The following is a 24,711-nucleotide window of genomic DNA, read 5'->3' as shown; positions in this document are numbered from 1 at the left end:
AATAATTTTCGAAATATCCAAAAAGAAAAAACTGAATCCAAACAAAACGGCTGTTCCATAAACAAGCAAGCTAGCAAAAATATCACAATCAGCGTTAAAGTATTGACTTAACCACATTCAAACACCGATTTAACCAGCCAGCAGCCATTCATCCATGGAACTCAACTCTAAATTATAACGCGCTATGGTCGATAGCAGTGGGGTGGTTATTGCTGATGTCTACCATTCGGTATGGCTGCAGAAAATCTATGCGAATGCCACACAAAGACATCCATATTCCCAGCTCTATGATTTTATAATGAAACAAAGCACCAACAACAACAAAAACAATACAAAAAAACGACAAATAAAAATAAAACTAGCATAGATTTTTGATTTCAGTCCAACAAATATCCACACAGTTCAGTGAATTTACAAGAAGCAAAGCAAACAAAAATGATCGATTCAATACGCCGTTTTAGTCCACCATCCATCCATCAGTTCTTCCTACCTATTCGCTTCTATTTAAACAGATGACTGATAGGCAGAAAATCAAGGGACAAACAATGGGGGTAAAAATAGAGGTGCTAAATCTTATATAAAAAAAAATCAACAAATTAAAAAAATATTGAAAATTTTGACATAATGTTCTATAGAAAAAAATTAAAAAAAAAAATCTATAGAAATAAAATTTTGATAAAATTTTCTATAGAAATAAAATTTTGATAAAATTTTCTATAGAAATAAAATTTTGATAAAATTTTCGATAGAAATAAAATTTTGATTAAATTTTCTAAAGAACTGAAATTTTGAGAAAATTTTCCATAGAAATGACATTTTGACAAAATTTTCTATAAAAAGAAAATTTTGAGAAAATTTTCTATAGAAATGAAATTTTGAGAAAATTTTCTATAGAATGGAAATTTTGAGCAAACAAAAATGATCGATTCAATACGCCGTTTTAGTCCACCATCCATCCATCCATCAGTCCTTCCTACCTATTCGCTTCTATTTAAACAGATGATTGATAGGCAGACAAATCAAGGGACAAACAATGGGGGTAAATAGAGGTGCTAAATCTTATATAAAAAATCAACAAATTAAAAAAATATTGAAAAGTTTTGACATAATGTTCTATAGAAAAAAAATTTGAAAAAATTTTCTATAGAAATGAAATTTTGAGAAAATTTTCTATAGAAAGGAAATTTTGAGAAAATTTTCATAAAAATTAAATTTTGAAAAATTTTCTATAGAAATAACATTTTGACAAAGTTTTTTTATAGAAATGAAATATTGAGAAAATATTTTATAGAAATAAAATTTGTAGAAAATTTTCTATAGAAATAAAATTTTTATAGAAATAAAATTTTGACAAAATTTTCTATAGAAATAAAATTTGTAGAAAATTTTCTATAGAAATAAAATTTTTATAGAAATAAAATTTTGACAAAATTTTCTATAGAAATAAAATTTTGACAAAATTTTCTATAGAAATAAAATTTTGACAAAATTTTCTATAGAAATAAAATTTTGACAAAATTTTCTATAAAATAAAATTTTGACAAAATTTTCTATAAAATAAAATTTTGACAAAATTTTCTATAGAAATAAAATTTTGACAAAATTTTCTATAGAAATACAATTTTGACAAAATTTTCTATAGAAATACAATTTTGACAAAATTTTCTATAGAAATAAAATTTTGACAAAATTTTCTATAGAAATAAAATTTTGACAAAATTTTCTATAGAAATAAAATTTTGACAAAATTTTCTATAGTAATAAAATTTTGACAAAATTTTCTATAGTAATAAAATTTTGACAAAATTTTCTATAGATATAAAATTTTGACAAACTTTTCTATAGAAATAAAATTTTGACAAAATTTTCTATAGAAATAAAATTTTGACAAAATTTTCTATAGAAATAAAATTTTGACAAAATTTTCTATAGAAATAAAATTTTGACAAAATTTTCTATAGAAATAAAATTTTGACAAAATTTTCTATAGAAATAAAATTTTGACAAAATTTTCTATAGAAATAAAATTTTGACAAAATTTTCTATAGAAATAAAATTTTGACAAAATTTTCTATAGAAATTAAATTTTGCAAAGGTTTCTATAGAAATAAAATTTTTACAAAATTTTCTATAGAAATAAAATTTTGACAAATTTTTCTATAAAAATACAATTTTGACAAACTTCTATAGAAGTGACAAAATTTTCTAAAAAAATACAATTTTGACAAATTTTTCTATAAAAATACAATTTTGACAAATTTTTCTATAGAAATAAAATTTTGACAAAATTTTCTATAGAAATAAAATTTTGACAAAATTTTCTATCGAAATAAAATTTTGACAAACTTTTCTATAAAAATACAATTGGGACAAAATTTTCTATAGAAATAAAATTTTGACAAAATTTTCTATTAAAAATTCTATAGAAATTATATTTCTAAAAAAATATAATTCCCCACTGTATACCAGACGGACATTAAACGGATGGACTTTTAGACAGCTTATATTCTTCCTCCACCAAAAGAGCAAATAAATGTGAATACAAAATCACCCAAATATTGTTGGGAAAAATAAATTTATCATTTTAATTTTTTTTGTTTTGTTTTATTTATTTTTTATATTGTTTTTGTATCTTTATTACCTTTTTATAAACGCCAAGCTGATGGCGCTGTTATTTTGTCTACAACCATATATTATATCAAAATGTTCAAAATGGAATGAACCGCGGAATGGGTAATTATACATTCGAACAAATTAATAATAAAACAGAAAAATAAAACAAAACAAAAACTCAGGCAAACAAAGCTAATGCGTTTAATGTGAAACACGTCGAACAGATGAGACATTTATCATTCGATGCCGGTGGAAGCATAAAAAGGCAGACCAGCCATATTAAATAATTTTTTGAAATGATGGCCTGAGATCTGGTACCAAGAAAAGGAAATTAAAAAAAATACTAATTTAAGTATTTAATATACTCGAGTCATTGAATATAAAATTGAGAAATATTATTTTTTTTTAAGATAGAAATGAAAATGAAATCTTCCGAAAATGTTATATAGAAATGGAATTTTCAGATGTTTTTGCTACAGAGAAATGAAATATTCTGAAAATTTTCTATAGAAATAAAATGTTCTATTATACCCAGAAAAGGAATATGATCACCTCAAACATGTTTCTAGAGCACCATGTTACTATTTCACAGCGATCATGTAGCATTTTTGTCGCAAAAATATTCTTTTATCATCAAACATAACGTGCTTTCCGAAATTAGATACATAATCTCCGAGAAAAAAACATGCTTTCGATAAACATGCTACATGTGCTACATTTCCGTGAAAAAGTAACATTTGGCTCTTGGAACATGGTTGGGGTGATCATATTCCTTCTCTGCGTGTGGGGAATAAAATTTTCTGAAAATTCCTTGTAAAGAAATGAAAATTTCTTATAAATACATGATATTTTCCGAAAGTTTCCTGAAGAGAAATGAAACTGTGAAATTTCACAGTTCTTCTCTTTCTATAGAAAAATGAAAATTTCCGAATAATTCCTGAAAAGAAATAAAATTTATCGAAATTTTCAATTTTTCGAAAATGTCTATCTCAAAAATTCTCCATTTTCTAACAAAAATGGTGATTTTCAGAAAATCAATTCCCAAAAAAAAATCCTATAAAATCACATAGAAATTCCTTCCTTCCTCTTAAGCCTTTAAGTCGAGAAATGTGTGTAATTACTCTCCTTATGCGGAAAATTAAACCACGGCCTTCCATTCGTGGGAATTTTCAATTTTCTTGAGAAATATATGTGCCCCATACCGTACAATTTCCAAGCGACAAATATGGAATATCTTGAACTTGTTGTCAATGACATTTGTGTTGGCGAATCCTCTGGAAACGACAATATTTTGGCAACAGCAACAATAGTGAAATGGCGAGGCAAAAATCGTACAGCCCCAGCAACAAAATTTCGTTGCAATAATGAAGTGCCACAAAATAGATTAAGACGAAAGAGAAGACGCTTTCAACAAGCGCTACTACCCATGGCAGTGATAAAAGCTATGAGTGTGAGGTACCCTACACCTGGCTCTTACCGCCTTACCTACTTGGCTTCATATCCTAGCATCTTAAGATAATGTTTCTTCATTGTGTCATGCATTGGTGCAACAAAAGTCGCCATGTACCAACGTGTATTGCTACAAATCGTACCAACAGCAACACCATCCAGCAACAACAACAGCAATGACAAAGGAGCAAAGTTGTATAAGTATCTGCTTGAAATTCAAAAGATAATGGGAAACCAGCCACTAGCTAGGAGCAGGAGGCGACTGGTGGTTTGAACTACTGGCAAATGCTATATGGTGAATGTCAGCGATGAGAAGGGAGCTAGGTAGCTAGCTAGCCTCCTCATTCATTCTCTCCTATTTTGGGTAGATATTGAACAAACAAGCAACTACAATAACAAAATGTACTGCATCAACAGCAGCAACAATTGCTAGCAAAAGATATATGTGGGGAGATGTACTTACGAGAATACACAATAAAGAAAGCAAAGACCATGATGTACGTAGTAGGATTGTCACCTGCCACAGGGTTTTGAGGCAATCCCGAATGTGGGGAATCAAGCCAGTTGCTATTAACGCGCCCAAAAAGCATACGGTTTATTTTTGAAAGGATAACGCTGGGCACTGACACAGGAAGTGGTACGAGTCCTCCGTAACTTCCGGGTCCAGGCACCATCTACAGATATCATCGACTTTAACTCCTATTTTTACCATGTGTTTCCCCAAGTTATGATACCAATCAATGGCCGTAATTCCTCTCTGTTCATCGACAACAAAATTTCACAGTTCCTACGTTTCTTTTCATCCCATATCAACTTGGTTTGCTCGCAACCATCCAAAGAGACCCAGCGTCTTCGCCATTGCTCATCATATTTAAACTCTATCCTGTAATGATAAGAAGATAGTGGGACTTTCTCATTTCCTATTATCCCATAGTGCCCAGGTACCCAGCACAGAGTTATATTATTCTGTTCAGTGAGCACCTTGAGTTCTCGACGACAGCGGCTGACTACCCTAGACCTTATGTCAGCACTGCACAATGCCTTTATAGCTGCCTGACTGTCGATGAAGAAGCTGATATCGCTTCTGAATAACGGCCTCATCAACAGCGACTCAGCAGCCTTTGTGATCGCAGAAATCTCAGCCTGAAAAATACTGCAATCCCTATCCAGCGTGTAAGACTCCCTTATTCCTAGTTCACTACAATAGATTCCGCTGCCCGTTCCTTCCTCCATCTTTGATCCGTCCGTATACATGTTCAGGGTTCCGAAGGGTATCCTCCTGTCTTCCCACTCCTCCATACTTGGTATAATGTATGTCGGTTTGTGATGATAAACAGGCTCCGTGGCCATATGGTCCGTCTCTCTATATTGCCCGGCGAGAATTTCAGTATGCCTGCAGGCTCTCCAGCGTGTTCAAGCTCTTAAGTCTCAGAAGTGTCAGTTCAGCCGTCTTCCTTACGTGTAAATCGAGTGGGATAAATCCCATCAGTACCTCCAAAGCGGCAGTGACTGTGGTCCTCATGGCACCTGTCATATAGATGAGTGCAGTCCTATTTACCATATTTATTCTCGATATATGATTTTGGTGTCTCACGATTGTCCACCAAACATGACAGCCATTTGTGGGCACAGGTCTTACAACCGCGGTATAAAGCCAGCCAAAAAGAGAAGGCCTCATTCCCCATCTCTGCCCGACCAATTTTTGACACGAGTATAGTGCCGCATAGGCCCTCTTAATGCGATCGGTGCAGTCCTATTTACCCTATTTATTCTCGATATATGATTTTGGTGTCTCACGATTGTCCACCAAGCGTGACAGCCATATGTGGCCACAGGTCTTACAACCGCGGTATAAAGCCAGCCAAAATGAGAAGGCCTCATTCGCCTTCTCTGCCCGACCAATTTTTGACACGAGTATAGTGCCGCATAGGCCCTCTTAATGCGATCGGCAGTATTCTCCATCCAGTTCAGTTTGGAGTCCAAAATAACTCCTAGGTAACTCGCTGATCTCGAGAGCGTCAACTTTATGCCCTGGAATTCAGGAGACTTGTACCCGATAACCTTTCTCCTCCTGGTGAACAGTACCAACTCCGTCTTACCAGGGTTCACCCCTAAACCGCATCCTAGAGTCCACTCCGAGAGATACTGCAAAGACTCGCTCAGCTCATCCGAAATAGAATCGAGGAATTTTCCCGATACCATTATCATAATGTCATCCGCGTATGCCACTACTTTGATACCCTTACTTGTCAGCCCAAACAATAGCTCGTTCACATACCCAGCAAAAAAAAGCGTCGCAAAAAAAGTAGTAAAAATGTTCTTTTTGGATCCGGAAGTGGTGCCAAATTGACGCAGAAGCGATGAATTAAACATGGGCTTGTCATAGGACGGATGTCCACCATTTCAACAGACGCTGCACTGAATTTGCATCACTTCTTAAGGTGTGAGGCGAATTCAGTGTTTTGGATGTGAATTAAGAAATTTTGTGATATTTAGACAAATAATTTTTAAAAATTTTTATGATTTTTAATGCATTACAACGCTTGTCTGGAACTTTTGTGATCAAATATTTTCAAAAATTCGAAATTTTTCTACAAAGGATTTAGCATTTTTTTTTTCGGCTAAATTTATATAATTTGTACAATTTTATTAATTCTCAATCTCTTTTTAACCTATTTGAAACAAAAAAAAAATCCCATTTAAAATATGAAAAAGCGAGTTATAAAGAAATTGACTCAAATGAACTTCCTGTGTAGTTAAAATAAAGAACATCTTTGGAAGAGCATTTTTGGAAGTTCTTTTAAAGTTGTGCCTTGAGAAGAACTTCCAAATTTTTTTGCTGGGTAGCCACAGCAAAGGTGATATAACCCCTCCCTGTGGCAATCCTCTAGTGGTCCTAGCCCTCCTTGTGGAGCTCGCTAGTTCGACCACCATGTCCCTGCTTAGCAACATCAACTCGATCCACTTTAATTCCAAAAAAACTTTAAACCAAAGATGCTAAATCCTCAAAATAAGTCTTATCTTATATTTGAAATTGATTCAATAATGCAGTTACTTTAAGGACGATTTCTTTAAATAAAAAATGTGTGTTTTTTATTTTAAGGAAAATTTTCCTTATTTCAAAGACATGCGACTTTCGGAGAGATGCAAATTTACAAAATTGGTGTCCTAAATTTAATGCAAAAAAAATTTTTTTTTAAGTAAAGATTATAAACTTTGTTTTAATTACAATGTCATTATTTTAAAGAAATTTGTCCTTAATATTTTGTAAATTGTGCATCCTAAAATTTAGGTTGCATAATCTTTAATATCACGTAAATACTTAGTTGTTGATCCTCTGAAAACGGTGCTTTGCCGGGAATGCATTTAAATATCACAGAGCCAATTTCTTGCAGCGTGTTATGACCTTGTCAGTCATTTGAATGCCACAATTCGTACCAACGGTAGTCAATTTGAACAAATTTAAACTCATTCTAAAACTTTATACAAAAAAGTTTACTTGGATCCAAAGATTTTGACCTTCCCTTAATAATGTTGGTATTGATGCCGAGCCAAAGATGTGGCTTCTTTATAATAAAGACATTTTTTAGCGTCTATCTGGCTTTAAATCTAGGATCAATAAAATGAAAATAGGGATACAAATCTCATTTATCGAATATGGAATTTTCATTATTCACATAAAAACAATTTTCAGTTTAAAACTCGAATTTATAATGGATTGTATAATGGAATATGGATATAATGGAAATTGTTTCCTTAATTCCAAAACAATTTTAAACCAAATATGCTTAATCCTTAAAATAAATCTTAACATATATTTCAAGCGTTTTCATCTTAAATTCAAAATTCTGTGTTTCTTTACTTCTTTACTTTACTTACTTTAAGGAAAATTTGCCTTAGTTCAAAGACATACGACTTTAACGGATAGCCGCAAATTTCCAAAATTTGTGTCCTAAATGTAATAAAAAAACTTTGTTTTTTGAAGCAAAGATTATAAACTTTATTTTAATTAAAATTTGATTATTTTAAAGAAATTTGTCCTTAATATTTAGTCAATTGCGCATCATAAAATTAAGATTGCGTAATCTTTAATATCACCTATATTTCACTAAAGCTCACAATTTAACTATATTTTAGTTCATGTAATTATTATGTTTTGAGAAACTTTTATAATTTTTTAGTACGTTCGTTAAATTAACTAAAGAAGAGGAAACAATTATTCATAAATGAAGCAAAAAGATATACTAAATTTGGGTCTCCCACAAAATAGTTCAGAATTTCTTAAAATTTGTAAATTTTACTATCATGAACTTCGTATGGTACTAAAGACATTTTTGCCATTATGAACTCTAAAAACTACGAAATCTTCTTTAACATGTGCAAACAAATAATTATGTCTAATAAATTTTTTGAATTTGTCGAAAAATGTTTACTTATTTTTATGAAATCGGCGTGACATCTTCGTTTGTTTGTGTAGTTTAGTAAAAATTTTCTAAAATTAACCAAAAGTTTCCTTCCTGGTGGGGTCACTACTGTTTTTTGAGTGTGAGATTTCCATAATGTGTTGTTAAAACAAGGAATATATAATGACCTGCTATACTTTTTAATTACAATTAACGAAATTATACCCTCTCATAGAAGAAACTATTAACTTAAAGGTAAGAAAGACCAATGGCGCCTACGCCGAAAAAAGTAAACTGTTTTATATTAAGAATGAACTACCTCGCGCAAAAATTCAACTAAATTATACTCCACATTTTGAGATTTTCACAAAGCGTTGTTAAAAGCAGGAAAATGTAATGCCATGTTGTACTTTTTAACTGCATTAAATTATATCTTCTCATAGAAGAAAAAATGAACTAAAAGTAAAGAAGAAAATCATTGGCGCGAAATCATGACAATTGTAACCATATAGCAGTTCACTCTTTCTATTTTTGGAAATCATTTGAAAATAATCTTTTGCTTTAATTCATATTGAACTTATTTGTACGGTCATTGAACTATATTCTCACGTTTAGTTCATAAAATAATAAAGTTTGACGTCATTTGTTTTTCTGTGTTGCATTACATGTCAGGCACCCTGTAAAATACAATGGCCTAGTGGCCTACATGTTGCAATACATGGAGAGAAAATACACTAAGAATATGACAGTATTTTCCAGCAACGAGAAAAAGCTTTTATTCAAAAAGATTTCTAACCTTTTTTGAAAGAATTGGCTTAGAATTCAATTTGAAAAAATGGCGTTCTCAATAAAAAAAAAAACAGACATTACCCTTAACCGCACGCAAAAAAATAATTCTTTCCTCCCAAACGAAATTTTAGACAAACAAAGTTCGTTTCTCATTTGCTTTTCGTTGAAAGGAAGTGTATTTGGAAGAAAAGTATATACTTTTTGTGATAAACGTTCATTCTTTTCCAGGATGTAATCACAATTTCATAAAGACTAACTAAAAAAATTTTCCTGGCTAATTACATTTTCCCTCACATCTTTCTCACTTCCACAAAGTTTTTTTAGTTCTTAGCACCTTTTTCTGTAATACAAACAATGTAGAAGAAATTATTCGATTTTAAACATTTTTAAATTTTTTTACCTTTCACCGGGACGGAGAATCGAACCGCGATGCACCATGCAATTTGTAAGCCAACACACTATCCACTGAGCTATGTAGCCGTTATTGTCATCAATAGACAATTACCCATATAAGTTATATTTATATAGCATAGCTTGCAGCGCCCACGAACCGATTAAACAAAGTTTATTTAACAGAAAAATACATTTAGTTGGGCACCGTGGAGCAGTGGTTGCACATCCGACTTGCATGCCAAGGGTCGTGGCTTCGATCCCTGCTTCGACCAAAGTTTTTTTTTTACATATATTCCAGATATGGTCGGCAGATTCCAAAAAAATGTTCAACATTACATTCTACTAGAGGTGTGCGCGTGACACGAAATTCTCGTGACACGCGTGATTCACGCAAGAATCACGTGAGTCGTGAACAAAATCCAAAGCAAGTCTCGTGAATGTGCGTGAATGGGACTAAAATAAATATGTCGTGCGTGAGCGTGCGTGAGAAATAAAATAGGTTCGTGAATGTGCGTGAATAAAATTTCTGCAAAATCACGCTCACGAAAAAATCAAGATTTAATTCATATTCGTATTTTAACTGAAATTAATTTAGCTCTCGAACTATATTCTATTTTTGAAGTTTGTTACCTATGCAGATTTCCGTTTGGAAAATGTCGTGAGGTTCGTGAATTTGTCGTGAATCACGAGAATTATCGTGAATCGTGCGTGAACGTGAGTCTTTAAAAGTAGTTCGTGCGTGAGCGTGCGTGAGTACTGGTTTTCATTTCGTGAATGTGCGTGAGTGGGATTGGCTACGACGCGTATCGTGCGTGAGCGTGCGTGAATAAACATTTTGTTTCGTGAATGTGCGTGAGTGTGAGTGAAATTTAAGTCACGCGCACACCTCTACATTCTACTATATTAAATTTTTACTATGAAATGTAAAATGTGTCTTATTAAAGACCTAAAGTCAGAAAAGAACAGTGTTTGATATAAACGAAATGGACTGTGTTGTTGGTTCAAAAATAACTTTTTTTTATTGAAAAAATAAAAATTTTGTAACAAACGATTTTTTTTGGTGATAAAAGTATATACTTTTCGAAGCAATTTAAAAAACTCTAACAAAAGAAAAACGTTTTCGGTACACGTTTTCCAAACGTTTTTTTTCTTTGCGTGCGTAGAATTCAATATATTGGCAACAACTTCTCTATACATTAGCAACAATTTCTCAAATTGAAATTTATTTATATGTTTCAAACATATTAGAGAATGTATTTAAGGCAAACAATTTTCAAGTCCAATTGAATTTATGGTGAGAATAAGAGTTTACTCTCAAATTGCTATGGTCGTGGTGTAATGTAATTGTCCAGCATTTCACAATGTCCACGATTTTACTTCATCGAAAATGAAATCCCTAGCGTAGGGTTACTTACCATTCACTCACATAAATACTAAAGATTTCTTATGCATCTGCAGGTATGTTGTTCTTCATTCGTTCAACATCTCTCTTGCATACATTTACATGGTTGTTGTATCCTCGTGTCCTCGTCTCGATTATATTTTTGTGTGTATTGTTGTGTTGAATGAATGTATGGATAGATAGAAGATAGATGAATGCATGGTGATATATATACACATACATACATACCGAAATACTTCTCTCGTACTATTAGTATAAGCAGGGTTATTTAACAAACGACAACAACAACAAAAGCAACAATAATAACAAAAATAACTAAAGCGGCAACAACAATATCCGAAATGACTGCACCATAAGGTAAAATGTGAATGCGAATAGCACTAACTCCTCTTCACAGCATTGATATTTGTCTGTCTGTTTGTGACTCTGTAGATATGTACGATTTTACTCTCCTTAAGCATTGGTTGGGTGAGGTGTGGGGAGGGGGGTGATGTAGTACTCGCTGTTTCTCTCGTTTATGGAATCTGCTAAATTCATACACATACACCCTCTTGCAAGTGAAATGAAATAAAATAAAGCAAAGAGGATACGAGGCAAAAAAAAAAAAACAGAACGCAACAACAAAAAAGCTTGGAACAAAACGGAGTAAATTATAGAAATGATTTTAAATGAGAATTGTATTCATATTCACATTCAAAGGTTATGGCTATAGGAATTTCACAATGCACAGTGGCTAAAGATTTGTAATTTTACAATATGGATTTTGAAATTTCGAATATGAAATTGACAAGTAAAAATGTTATAAATTCAAGAAATCAAAAATTTGGTTACACACAAAAAAATTTCCCGAAAATTTTTCTAATTAAACATTTAATTGAGTCTTAAAAAATATTCAATTAAAAATTTAATTGATTCAACAAATTTTTTAATTGAAACCAAAATCAATCACAAAAATAATAGTATCAGTTAATTTATTAATTGGATCAATTAACTTTTTAATTGACCTTCAACTAATTTTTTAATTGATACTATCATTTCTGTGATTGAAGACATTTCAATTAAAAATTAATTGGATCAATTAATTTCGTGATTGAATCAGATTTTTTTTTGTGTGTAGTTTTAGATAATTTACTTTAATTTCTGATATTTTTAACTAACCCAGCAAAAAAATTTGGAAGTTCGTCCAAAGGCACAACTTTAAAAGCACTTCCAGAAAATGCACTCCCAATGATGTTCTTTATTTTAACTACCCAGGAAGTTATTTTAATTCAATTTTTTATAACTTGTTTTTTTTTTTTCATACTTTTAATGGATAATTTTAATTTTTTTGTTTCAAATAGGTTAAAAACAGAGTGAGTAAGAATTAATAAAATGGTACAAATCATTAATTTTTTTCGAAAAAAATGCTAAATACAATCGGGAAAAATTGTAAATTTTGGAAAGTATTTGAGGCCCAACGTTTCCGACAAACGTTAGAATCCATTAAAAATTATAAAAAATATTTATTTTAATTTTAATAATTTTGTATAATTTTTAATGGATTCTAACGCTTGTCGGAAACGTTTGATCTCAAATATTTTCAAAAATTCATAATTTTTTCAGATTGGATTTAGCATTTTTTTCGACAAAATTTAAATGATTTGTACCATTTTATGATTTCTTACACTGTTTTTGTACTATTTGAAACAAAAAAGGTAAAATTACCCATTAAAATAGTATAAAAAAACCAAGTTATAAAAAATTGAAATTGAGTAGTTAAAATAAAGAACATCATTCGGATTGCATCTTCTGGAAGTGCTTTTAAAGTTGTGCCTTTGGAAGAACTTCCAAATTTTTTTGCTGAGTGGGTAAACTGTGTAATAAACGCCGATTAGATGCCGATATCACAAAAATAAGTAAATATTTTTCGACAAAATTACAGAAAATTTATTAAACGCAAATTAATTTTTTCACTTGTTACACAGAAACAAGTCCGTAGTTAAACTAACGCTAAAGTTAACTTATTTTTATTATACAAAAATTATTTATTTGTAGTTAAATTTGAAATTTTTCAAATAAGCTCAATATTAGTTCAATTTTCGCACGGGTAGTTGATTCTTTCTATAAAATTATTGACCATTTTAACACACAAAAAATATTTTTTGTCTTCAATCACGAAATTAATTGATCCAATTAATTTTTAATTGAAACGTATTCAATCACAGAAATGATAGTATCAATTAAAAAAATTAATATAAAGTCAATTAAAAATTTAATTGACCCAATTAAAAAATTAATTAATACTATTAATTTGTGTGATTGATTTTTATTTAAATTACAAAATTTTTGAATCAATTAAATTTTTAATTGAATATTTTGTAAAACTCAATTAAGATTTTAATTGGAAAAATTTTTTTTCTTTGCAGTAACGGCACAGAAAAAAATTAATTAATTTCGTAATTGACTGTCAATTAATTTTTTAATTGATTCTATCATTTCTGTGATTGAAGACATTTCAATTAAAAAATTAATTGGATGAATTAATTTCGTGATTGAATTAGAATAAAATTTTTTGTGTGTGGTTTTAAAGAGCCAAATTGGCTCTTCTTTGAGCCGCTGGGCCTTTTTTATTTTGGCTCCAAATTTGGCTCTTTTTAATTTTTCTGGTCTTTCTGGCTCTTAGTTTTTTCTAATTAAAGTGACCATGATAAAGAATAAAAATCCATATAGTCCATAGTGGCGTTGGTTGATTAAATGAATGAATAAATAAATCTGTTCCATATTGAATGAGTTTTTATTCATGAACATACCAGATGATGTCGAACAACTACAAAGGAATCTTTCTACACACAAAAAATTTTTTCTCTGATTCAATCACCAAATTAATTGATCCAATTATTTTTTTAATTGAAATGTCTTCAATCACGAAAATGATAGTATCAGTCACAGTTTTAATTGGACATAGAAAAAATTCTTGATTAAAAAATTAATTGATTTTTTCAGCAAAATTCAATTAATTTTTTAATTGATTCAATTAAAAATTTAATTGATGTTGATTGCAAAACGCAATTAATTTATTAATTAAAAAAGGTAACTATTTTTAATTACTTAGTTAGATTGGCTTAGAGTTTTTATTTGGATTAACAAATGATTGTTTGAAATACATTTTTAATTAAAAAAATAAAAAAAAATCAGCACTTTTTTTAACTGAATTAGTCTTCCGAATTTGATTAAAAAGTTAATTGTATCAATTAATTTTTTAATTAAACATTTTAAAAATTTCAATCATTGACTTAATTAACTTAATGTTTCTATCATGATTAAAAAGTTAATTGTATCAATTAATTTATTAATTGAAAAAATTTTCAACTTCAATTAACTTTTTAATTGGAAATATTTTGGTGATATTTTTTTCTGTGTACACACGCAGAGAAGGAATATGATCACCTCAAACATGTTTCAAGATCGAAATGTTATTTTTGTATGGTGACCATGTAACATGTTTGTCACTAAAATTTTATTTTGTCGTCAAATATAACCTGTTTGCCGAAATCAGATACATCATTTCCGAGAAAATAACATGGTTGCGAAAACCATGTTACATGGTCCCCACCCAAAAATAACATTTTGCTCTTAAAACATGTTTGAAGTGATCATATTCCTTCTCTAGGTGCATATTTTAAAGGTTCTAAACGCCAATCACTGTTCAAAGACCACAGAACTATTTACGAAAATTGTTTCAACAAAATTCATGTCATACAAATGGGACCATGTCCACGCACAGGAGTGCTTGTGCTTGTGAACTTGCGTCTTCTAAGTTAAGCCTTTTAAAGACTAAATTCAAATTTGTGATAAATTAATTTGGTTGATTCCGCCCGAGAAGGATGGATTCTGATTTCAGATTTAACTGACAAATAGCGAAAATCTTTATTAGCAAAATGAAAATTTCAAAAATTCAAGCACAAATTATTTTATTACAATTGAACTAAACACAACTTATTTCAGTTTTTCTTTGCAGAATGTACCCTTCTAAACGCGTATTCCTATGAATTTTTAAAATGTTTTCTTCTAACAAAATTAATTTGTAAGATTTGGCTCATTTTCAAAATAAAAGTCAGCTGCAACGCTGCCATACAGTAGTTAATTCTTACGATTTTGTGGAATCGTGCGAAAATCGCCTTCTTTTTTACTTCATATTGAATTTATATATACGGTCATTGAACTTTGTGCCCATTTTTAGTTCATAAAATGATTGAGACGTATTAAAAAAAGACAATTTCTGTAGAAAATTTTGTCAAAATTTTATTTCTATAGACAATTTTGTCAAGATTTTATTTCTATAGAAAATTTTGTCAAAATTTTATTTCTATAGAAAATTTTGTCAAAATTTTATTTCTATAGAAAATTTTGTCAAAATTTTATCTCTATAGAAAAATTTGTCAAAATTTCATTTCTACAGAAAATTTTGACAAAATTTTATTTCTACAGAAAATTTTGCCAAAATTTTATTTTTATAGAAAATTTTGCCAAAATTTTATTTCTAGAGGAAATTTGTTAAGTACCTCTTAGTTGGGAGGAATATTTTGTAGAATCTACCAAAACACCAATCTACCAAATAGTAATTTTATTTCTATAGAAAATTTTGTCAACATTTTATTTCTATAGAAAATTTTGTCAATATTTTATTTCTATAGAAAATTTTGTCAAAATTTTATTTCTATAGAAAATTTTGTCAACATTTTATATCTATAGAAAATTTTGTCAACATTTTATTTCTATAGAAAATTTTTTTCAAAATTTTATTTCTATAGAAAATTTTGTCAAAATTTTATTTCTATAGAAAATTTTGTCAAAATTTTATTTCTACAGAAAATTTTGTCATAATTTTATTTCTATAGAAAATTTTGCCTAAATTTTATTTCTAGTGGAAATTTGTTAAGTACCTCTTAGTTGGGGAGGAATATTTTGTAGAATCTACCAAAACACCAATCTACCAAATAGTAATTTTATTTCTATAGAAAATTTCGTCAACATTTTATTTCTATAGAAAATTTTGTCAAAATTTTATTTCTATAGAAAATTTTGTCAAAATTTTATTTCTACAGAAAATTTTGTCATAATTTTATTTCTATAGAAAATTTTGTCAACATTTTATTTCTATAGAAAATTTTGTCAAAATTTTATTTCTATAGAAAATTTTGTCAAAATGTTAATTTCTATAGAAAATTTTGTCAAAATTTTATTTCTATAGAAAATTTTGCCAAAATTTTATTTCTAGAGGAAATTTGTTAAGTACCTCTTAGTTGGGGAGGAATATTTTGTAGAATTTACCAAAACACCAAGAATTCTACCAATCTACCAAATAGTAAAAAATCTACCCTCTTTGGTAGAATTCCACCAACTGTGGCAACCGTGGTTCTAAGGTGCTGTATGGAAACCTAATATTGTATTTTATTTCAGGCAAAAAATCATATCAAAAGAAATATTTTGTAATATACCAATTACAAAACAAAAATTCTTTTTCATTATCCTTTGCGTAAACATATCGAAACGTAATGAAAAAATGGAAATAAATTTAAAATCTGATATATTTAGTAAAGGTTATGAAATAAAAAAAATAACTTCTTTACGAAATTAGGTCTGTACATTTGTTTCAGTGATTTCCATCACACTCCTCACCCCTGTTAGGTATTAATATGTACAATTTTCCCTGCAAGCAAAATTTATATATTTTTCCATATTTGTCTATCAATAATTCCCTTAGTCTTAGTCTTTGTATAACAGATGAAACAAAAAATTATCCTGATCTGATATTGCTCCCAATAGCTTTGAAATATTGGAATACCATTAAAAATCGTCGCCGTTGTCTCCGTTGTTTGTACGTAAGTCCCCGTTTTTGTGATTTGTACATGCGTCGGGACTCTTCAGTTTTTCACAAACGAAATTATACAATTCTGTTTGTTTTTAATTTTTTTTACACGCTTCGCTCTCACTCTCTTTCTAAATTTCCCGGTGAAGGCGGTGGGGTGACCGGGGACACAGGCGAAATGTCGCCAAACACATTCATTACATTTGCCACCAACAATGGATGGCAAAAAAAAATTATATTCCAGTTTTTTTTTTTGCTCATTCATTTCAATTCCATTTTCCTTTTTGGTATCCCCCTAAGTTTTCTATACCACTCGTTGGTTTTTCTATTCACGTATCGTAGTCCCCCTCCTTACTCAAACCGATGATTTTTCTCCCACCACCACCTACCATACATTGCATGGCTAACTCTGGTGCTATTGCTATCAATAAATGGGCGAAAACTGTAAACTGCTGCTTTGGGAGAAGGGCAGAAAAAAACAAGGAAATATGGGAAAATGGCAGTTATGGCAAAAAGAAGCGGAAAACACAACGTTTCACAAACCTAAACGTCACTATGTATAAACATGTCCTTACACACACACATACACATACACACTCACTCACTCAGATATATCGAAATTGCAAAGTAAAGTTTTTATGGACGAACAGGATAGCATTTTGTGGAGTTCTGTAACTTCTGTAAGGATACAGAGTTGTATTGTTGTTGCGCGAAAAATATTTTCAAGTGTGTTATATTTCAGGGATTTTTAGTATGAGGCCTCATTGAATTTAGAAATGATTTTGTGAAAAAATCTGATATAGGTATTTTTTTAAGCTAAAAATGAAGGCTCTTAATCAGCACTAGCTTACATGTATAGCAGCCAATTTCAAGTTGCTTTCATTTCTAAATCGATAGTTTGACAACTGATCGATTTATTCCAGCGGTAGTTCATTTTATTGTTTACAAGCTTACAAAAGCATTTTGATATATTGCCTTCGGTAATAAAGTTATTCGCGATGGAATTCTACACTCAAAAAAAAAAAAGTTTACTTGGATCCATTGATTCCGAGCCAAAGATGCGGCTTCTTTAAACTAAAGACATTTTTTAGCGATCTATCTGGCTTTAAATCTAGGACCAATAAAATTAAAATTAGGATACAGATCTCATTTATCAAATTTTCATTCTCTTTTCGCGGTTTATTAATAAAGGTACTCACATACAAACAAATGCCAGTTTAAAAATCTACTTCAAAGGAAAAAACGTTTTCTTAATTCCAAAAAAGCTTTAAACCAAAGACCATAAATCCTCAAAATAAGTCGTAGCCTATATTTGAAGTGTTTTTATCTAAAAACCTAAAGACAGTACTGAAGCCCTGGGCAGACAAACATTTCGACCGCAGACCATGGATAGTCTAACAGGACTCAGCATCATCGTACTCAGGACGCGTTAATCAAGAATATTTTAAAAAGGAGGTTCCTAGCTTCATTTCCATTGTACAATGGCCGCCAAAATCTCCGAACCTCAATCCGTTGGACTTTTACGTCTGGGCCATCTTGGAGCCCCTGCGACATTTTGAAGCCCAGCTAATAGAAATGGAGTATGCCGCTGCAACTGCTGATGGCCGCTCCCCCTTCTGGAGTAAAAAAAAATGGCGAATATCATCGAGAAAATTCCCTAAAAATAGTATTGAAGCCCCGGGCAAAAAAACATTTCAGACGCAGACTATGGACATACCATCAGGACTCAGCAGCATCGCAGTCAGGACGCGTTATTCAAGAATGTTTTAAAAAGGAGGTTCCTAGCTTCATTTCCATCGGACAATGGCCACCAAAATCTTCGAACCCCAATCCGTTGGACTATTGCGTCTTGCCCATCTTGGAGCCCCTGCGACATTTTGAAGTCCAGCTAAAAGAAATGGTGTAGGCCGCCGCAACGGCTGATGGTAGCTCCCCGCTTCTGGAGTTAAAACATGCCGATTATTATCGAGAAAATTTCCTAAAGACAGTATTGAAGCCATGGGCAGACAAACTTTTCGGACTCGGACTATGAACATACCATCAGGACTCAGCACCGTGTACTCAAAAAAAAAAAAATGCCGAATCTTATCGAGAAAATTCCCTAAAAACAGTATTGAAGCCCTGGGCAAACAAACATTTCGGCCGCAGACCATGGATAGTCTAACAGGACTCAGCACCATCGCACTCAGGACGCATTAATCAAGAATGTTTTAAGAAGGAGATTCCTAGCTTCATTTCCATCGGACAATGGCCACCAAAATCTCCGAACCTCAATCCGTTGGACTATTGCGTCTTGCCCATCTTGGAGCCCTTGAGACATTTTAATGCCCAGCTAATAGAAATGGTGTAGGCCGCCGCAACGGCTCTTATTCATTGATTTGAAGCCCAGCTAATAGAAATGGAGTAGGCCGCCGCAACTGCTTATGGTCGCTCCCCCCTGCTGGAGTAAAAATGCCGATTATTATCGAGAAAATTCTCTAAAGACAGTATTGAAGCCATGGGCAGACAAACTTTTCGGACTCGGACTATGAACATACCATCAGGACTCAGCACCGTGGACTCAAAAACAAACAAAAAATACCGAATCTTATCGAGAAAATTCCCTAAAGACAGTATTGAAGTCCTGGGCAAAAAACGTTTCAGACGTAGGCCATGGATAGTCTAACAGGACTCAGCACCATCGCACTCAGGACGCGTTAATCAAGAATGTTTTAAAAAGGAGGTTCCTAGCTTCATTTCCATCGTACAATGGCCACCAAAATCTCCGAACCTCAATCCGTTGGACTATTGCGTCTTGCCCATCTTGGAGCCCTTGAGACATTGTAATGCCCAGCTAATAGAAATGGTGTAGGCCGCCGCAACGGCTCCTATTCATTGACCGTGGAGAAAATTCCCTAAAGACAGCATGGAATCCCTGGGCAGACAAACATTTCGGCCGCAGATCATGGATATTCTAATTCAGCGCCATCGCCCTCAGCACCAAGCCTACAAAAGAGGTTCTCCGCTTCATTTCGATCGCAAAAGGCCACCAAAATCTGCGTTTCGGAGACTAAGATTGACACTAACAAAGTGTCGATCATCTCAAGACGGCGCTTCGCCAGGAATGGGCCAGAATACCGCAGAGCCACTTTAGTGTAGGGTGCGATGGCTTTGTCAACCGTTTGATTTTTGCGCCTGACGTATTTTGGAGAATACTTTTGGCACTAAAAAATACCAAAGTGTCGATCATCTCAAGACGGCGCTTCGCCACGAAGTGGCCAAAATACCTGCAGAGCCACTTTCGTGTAGCGTGCGATGGCTTTGCTACTCACAACGCCGGGGCCATTTTCGAGAATAAGGTCGACAGTAAAAAATATCAAAGTGTCGATCATCTCAAGACGACACTTGGACGTGAATGGGCCAAAATACCGTACCCAGAGAAGGAATATGATCACCTCAAACATGTTTCAAGAGCAAAATGTTATTTTTGGATGGTGACCATGTAACATGTTCGCTGCAACCATTTTATTTTCTCGGGGATTATGTATCTGTTTTCGGAAAGCATGTTATGTTTGGCGAGAAAACAACATTTTTGCGACAAACTTGTTACATGGTCACCATCCAAAAATAACATTTTGCTCTTGAAACATGTTTGATGTAGGGATCTATAGTAGAAACCAATAATCGATTTTTCGACTTTTCGATTATTGACTTTTAATCGAAAATCGATTTTCGATTATTTTTACCAATCAAAATTCGAATATTCGATTTTTCATAATCGAATTTCATAGAAATAATGACTATACAAAATAATCAATTTTATGAAATCTATTTTTCTTTTTTCGAGTGTTGTCAACAATAGTTGGTATGAAATGACAAAAATTAGTGTTCTGGTCAAACGTGTTAATTTTTTTAATTTGTTTATTATATTTGTAAGAGGTTCAATATAAAATTTTTAACATGTACAAATCATTTATCATTATTTCCCAAAATTATTAAGTGTCGCCCCAAATTTGTGGCCTTGTTTCATTCCTGGGGCCCTATTGCAAACGGTATAAATTGAAGGAAATTGAAATCACAAAGGATTCATTTCCACCACTTTGATATTTTATTTAATCAAATCAGAATTTTTATTCTTATTGGTAATAGAATTCCTTACATCTAGGCACATTTCAATTTAATTTAAACCAATGAATAAAACATTAAAATCGATTTGTGAAAATCAAAATTAAAAAAATAGTTGAAAATCTAAAATCTATATTGGATCGTCAAAATTAAAAATTAGTCGAAAATCTAAAATCGATTCTGCGATTATTTTTAGGTTGATAATCGATTTCGATTTTTTTAGATTTTCATGCCAATATTCGAATAATCGATTAATCGATTTTCGATTTATAGATCCCTAGTTTGATGTGATCATATTCCTTCTCTGGGTGCGCAGAGCCACTTTCATGTAGCGTGCGCAAAAGTCAACCATTTGACTTTTGGACCGCTTTCGTGCTCCGTATGACGACTATGTCGGCCGTTTGACTTTTGCGTCTGGGGCGTTTTGTAGAATAAAGTTGGCAGCAAAAATGCCAAAGTGTCATCCCAAGACGCTGCATCGCCGGGAATGAACCAAAATTTTATTTCCAAAATTTTTGTTTTTGCAAAAAAAAAAAAAAATAAAAAAAAACATAGAGCTTTACTTTGTTCCATTACATGTCCGTCACGATGTAGGTTAGGTTAGGTTAGGTGGCAGCCCGATGTATCAGGCTCACTGAACTTCTCTCTTATCACTGAGTGCTGCCCGATTCCATGTGAAGCTCAATGACAAGGGACCTCCTTTTTATAGCCGAGTCCGAACGGCGTTCCACATTGCAGTGAAACCACTTAGAGAAGCTTTGAAACCGTCAGAAATGTCGCCAGCATTATTGAGGTGGGATAATCCACCGCTGAAAAACTTTTTGGTGTTCGGTCGAAGCAGGAATCGAACCCACGACCTTGTGTATGCAAGGCGGGCATGCTAACCATTGTGGCTCCCGTCACGATGTAAATTCCTTCGATAAAATCTATTTAAATTGTTTGGAATATTGCACTCAAAAAACAGTGACCCCAACAGGAACGAACATTTTGGTTAATTTTAGAAAAATTAGATTAGAAAATGTATGGCCGAAAAATTTACGAATTACACATTGATTGATGGAAACCTATAGCTCTTTTTCTAGATTATTTGATGGCCCAAATTTTACTTCAATCGTTCACTAATCCAGCTGTAGAGAAATGCGAGGATGAGATGGATGTTTAATGCAAATTTGTTTCTTTGACTTGCATACCGCCATATTTAGTTAAATTACCTATTTCCCTGAAATAGAAAAAGCCCGGAAATCCCCTAATGATAATATTGCAATGTTCAAACATAAAAATATTTATGTTAGCATCAACCATTATTTAGGGCCTTAATTTGTTGTAGCCTTACTTTCTACCGGCATTGTTGTTCTCTTGGGTTATGTTCTGGTCTCATCGTTGACGTTTGTCATGAAATCATTTTGACACGCTGGGATGGGGTTGCTATAGTTGGCATTGGCTTGCCCAAAAAGGTGTTTTGTTGAGTGTACGTAAAATTTTATATTCAACCAAGCATAAGGACAACAACAACAACAAATAAATAAAAAAAAACGGAAAACATGTAAGCAGAGTCCTGTTTATACACCCATGCCCACACACATACACATCCATTCATGCATATTTTCATTTACACTTAATGTGGTAGTGAGTACTGCTGTCATATAGGAGAAATACATTGTATAATATGGCAACGACAACAACAACAACAAAAAATAATACCAACAACTATACACCATAACACATCAATGACAAAGTTAGCAACAATAGACCAAAAACCGAAACCTAATGTATGTTGTTACACACATCCATTCAACTCGACCATTTGTCTGTCCATCCGATCATCCATCCATCTGTTCATACATCTACATCCCCGTACATTTCAGTCATTTATCCATTCTATCTAACATCCATGTATGATATGACGGTATGTTGTGGAACGTTGAAAGTAGCCTAGAATGTCCGGGAGTTTAGGCCACCTTTTATAGATTCCTCAAGTCACACATGGATATGGGTAAACATTTTCAAAGAAATTTTAGACGAAATTGAAACACACTCTCCCCCCCCCCCCCCCCCCCCCCCCCCCCGCGCACACACACACACGCAAATATTGCTACACACTCCCGTAAAGTGTCATCTAAAGTTTGAAATGATGTCGTGAAAGGATTATTGGAAGAAGTCGGTACTATAGAGGCCATTTGTTATGTCACTGGCAAAATTTTTAGATTGACGGAATTTTATATGAGAATATTCCCATAGTGTCTATACCGAGCAAACCAAGGAAGAAGGATATCCTTAAAATTATCCTTTACTTACTTTACATACTCTACATGATGGGTAATTTTCATGGGGTTTCCGATTGGGAGTTTCTATGGAATATGAAAAGGAATGGGAAAAATTTATGCTGCTGCTGGTCATTTTGTATAATTTCCTTCAGGTCATTGTAGTTATGTGTTTGCAACGCCTTTTAGGCCCTATGAGTTATTGGTCGATAGATTCAATGCAAACTAAGTTAATATGGCAAGACCGAAAAGGCCTACAATCCCTTACACCATAAAGTTGATATCGTCTGTTAGAGTCGTGAATTAGCATCACAGTGTTTCAGGCTCCCCAGAATTGTTGTGTATATCATATCAAATTTAGCACGGTTCCCGATACTGTTTACATGAAAAGTGGAAATAAAATTAATTCCAAAACAATCTCAAAATAGTCCTTTGCTGTCCACCTTCAAACAATAGTAACTATCCGGGCGGGAATAACTTCGTTTTGTTTTTGTTGATTTCAGAATAAATATAACAACTGTTCTACATTGAGAAAAATACATAATTCATAATCAATGTTTTAAAAATGTTTATCTTTAAATTTGAGAGAACAATTTTCTTATTTTAATTTTTTTTTTGCTTTCTTTAACGACGTGACCTTAAAACTTAGAAAACAGCTTTATACAAATGAAAAAATGTTGGCATTAATATAAACTCAGGCTTGAACTCCATTGCGAATAACCATATAGAAATGCTCAGAAATGACACCAGACCTTGTGAGAGGAGACAGATAGACTAACCACTTCGGGAAAACTTTTTGGGTTTCGACCGGAAATGGGATTTGAACCATTGTAATACAGTGCTAAGTCCAAAAGACTACCCAGCAAAAAAGGAGTGACAAGTTTTTTTTTTTTTTTTGATCCGAAAGTGGCGCATAATTGGCGCAGAAGCAATGCATTTAACATGGACTTGTCATAGGACGGATGTTTACCATTTCATCAGCCTTTGCACTGAATTTGCATCACTTCAGGATCCAAAAAGAAACTTTTCACACCTTTTTTGGCGATGCTTTATTTTTGCTGACTAGTCTTTTGGACGTGGCACCGTGTTACAATGGTTTAAACCTCCTGATTGAATTAAGTGTTTTGGTTGTGTAGTAAAAAAAAATTTTTTGAGACAATCAATTTTTGTAGCAAACTAAAAAGGTTTAAAAATACTTATAGAAGGTGATCGATTATAGAAGGTGATTGATTAAAAATAGTTTCATTTTTAATTAAACAAATTTAATTTAATTTTGCAATCAACATCAATTAAAAACAAGTATATACGGCCGTAAGTTCGGCCAGGCCGAATCTTATGTAACCTCCACCATGGATTGCGTAGAAACTTCTACGAAAGAATGTCATCCACAATCGAATTACTTGGGTTGTGGTATTTTAAAACTTCTTAACATCGTTTTCTAAATTGTGA

At 32.3% G+C, this 24,711-nt stretch overlaps 1 protein-coding gene across 3 annotated transcripts in view; it reads left to right on the top strand.

Moving 5' to 3' along the window:
* Nucleotides 1-24,711, top strand: part of tou (bromodomain adjacent to zinc finger domain 2B toutatis) — a 255,805-nt gene that overhangs the window by 108,665 nt on the left and 122,429 nt on the right. The window lies entirely within an intron of this gene.

This window comes from Haematobia irritans, chromosome 5 (genome assembly GCF_050003625.1).
Source record: "Haematobia irritans isolate KBUSLIRL chromosome 5, ASM5000362v1, whole genome shotgun sequence".
In the NCBI taxonomy this organism is placed as follows: Eukaryota; Metazoa; Arthropoda; class Insecta; order Diptera; family Muscidae; genus Haematobia; species Haematobia irritans.
The sequence above is the reverse complement of the archived record's forward strand: the minus strand, read 5'-3'. Positions and strand labels throughout refer to the sequence as shown.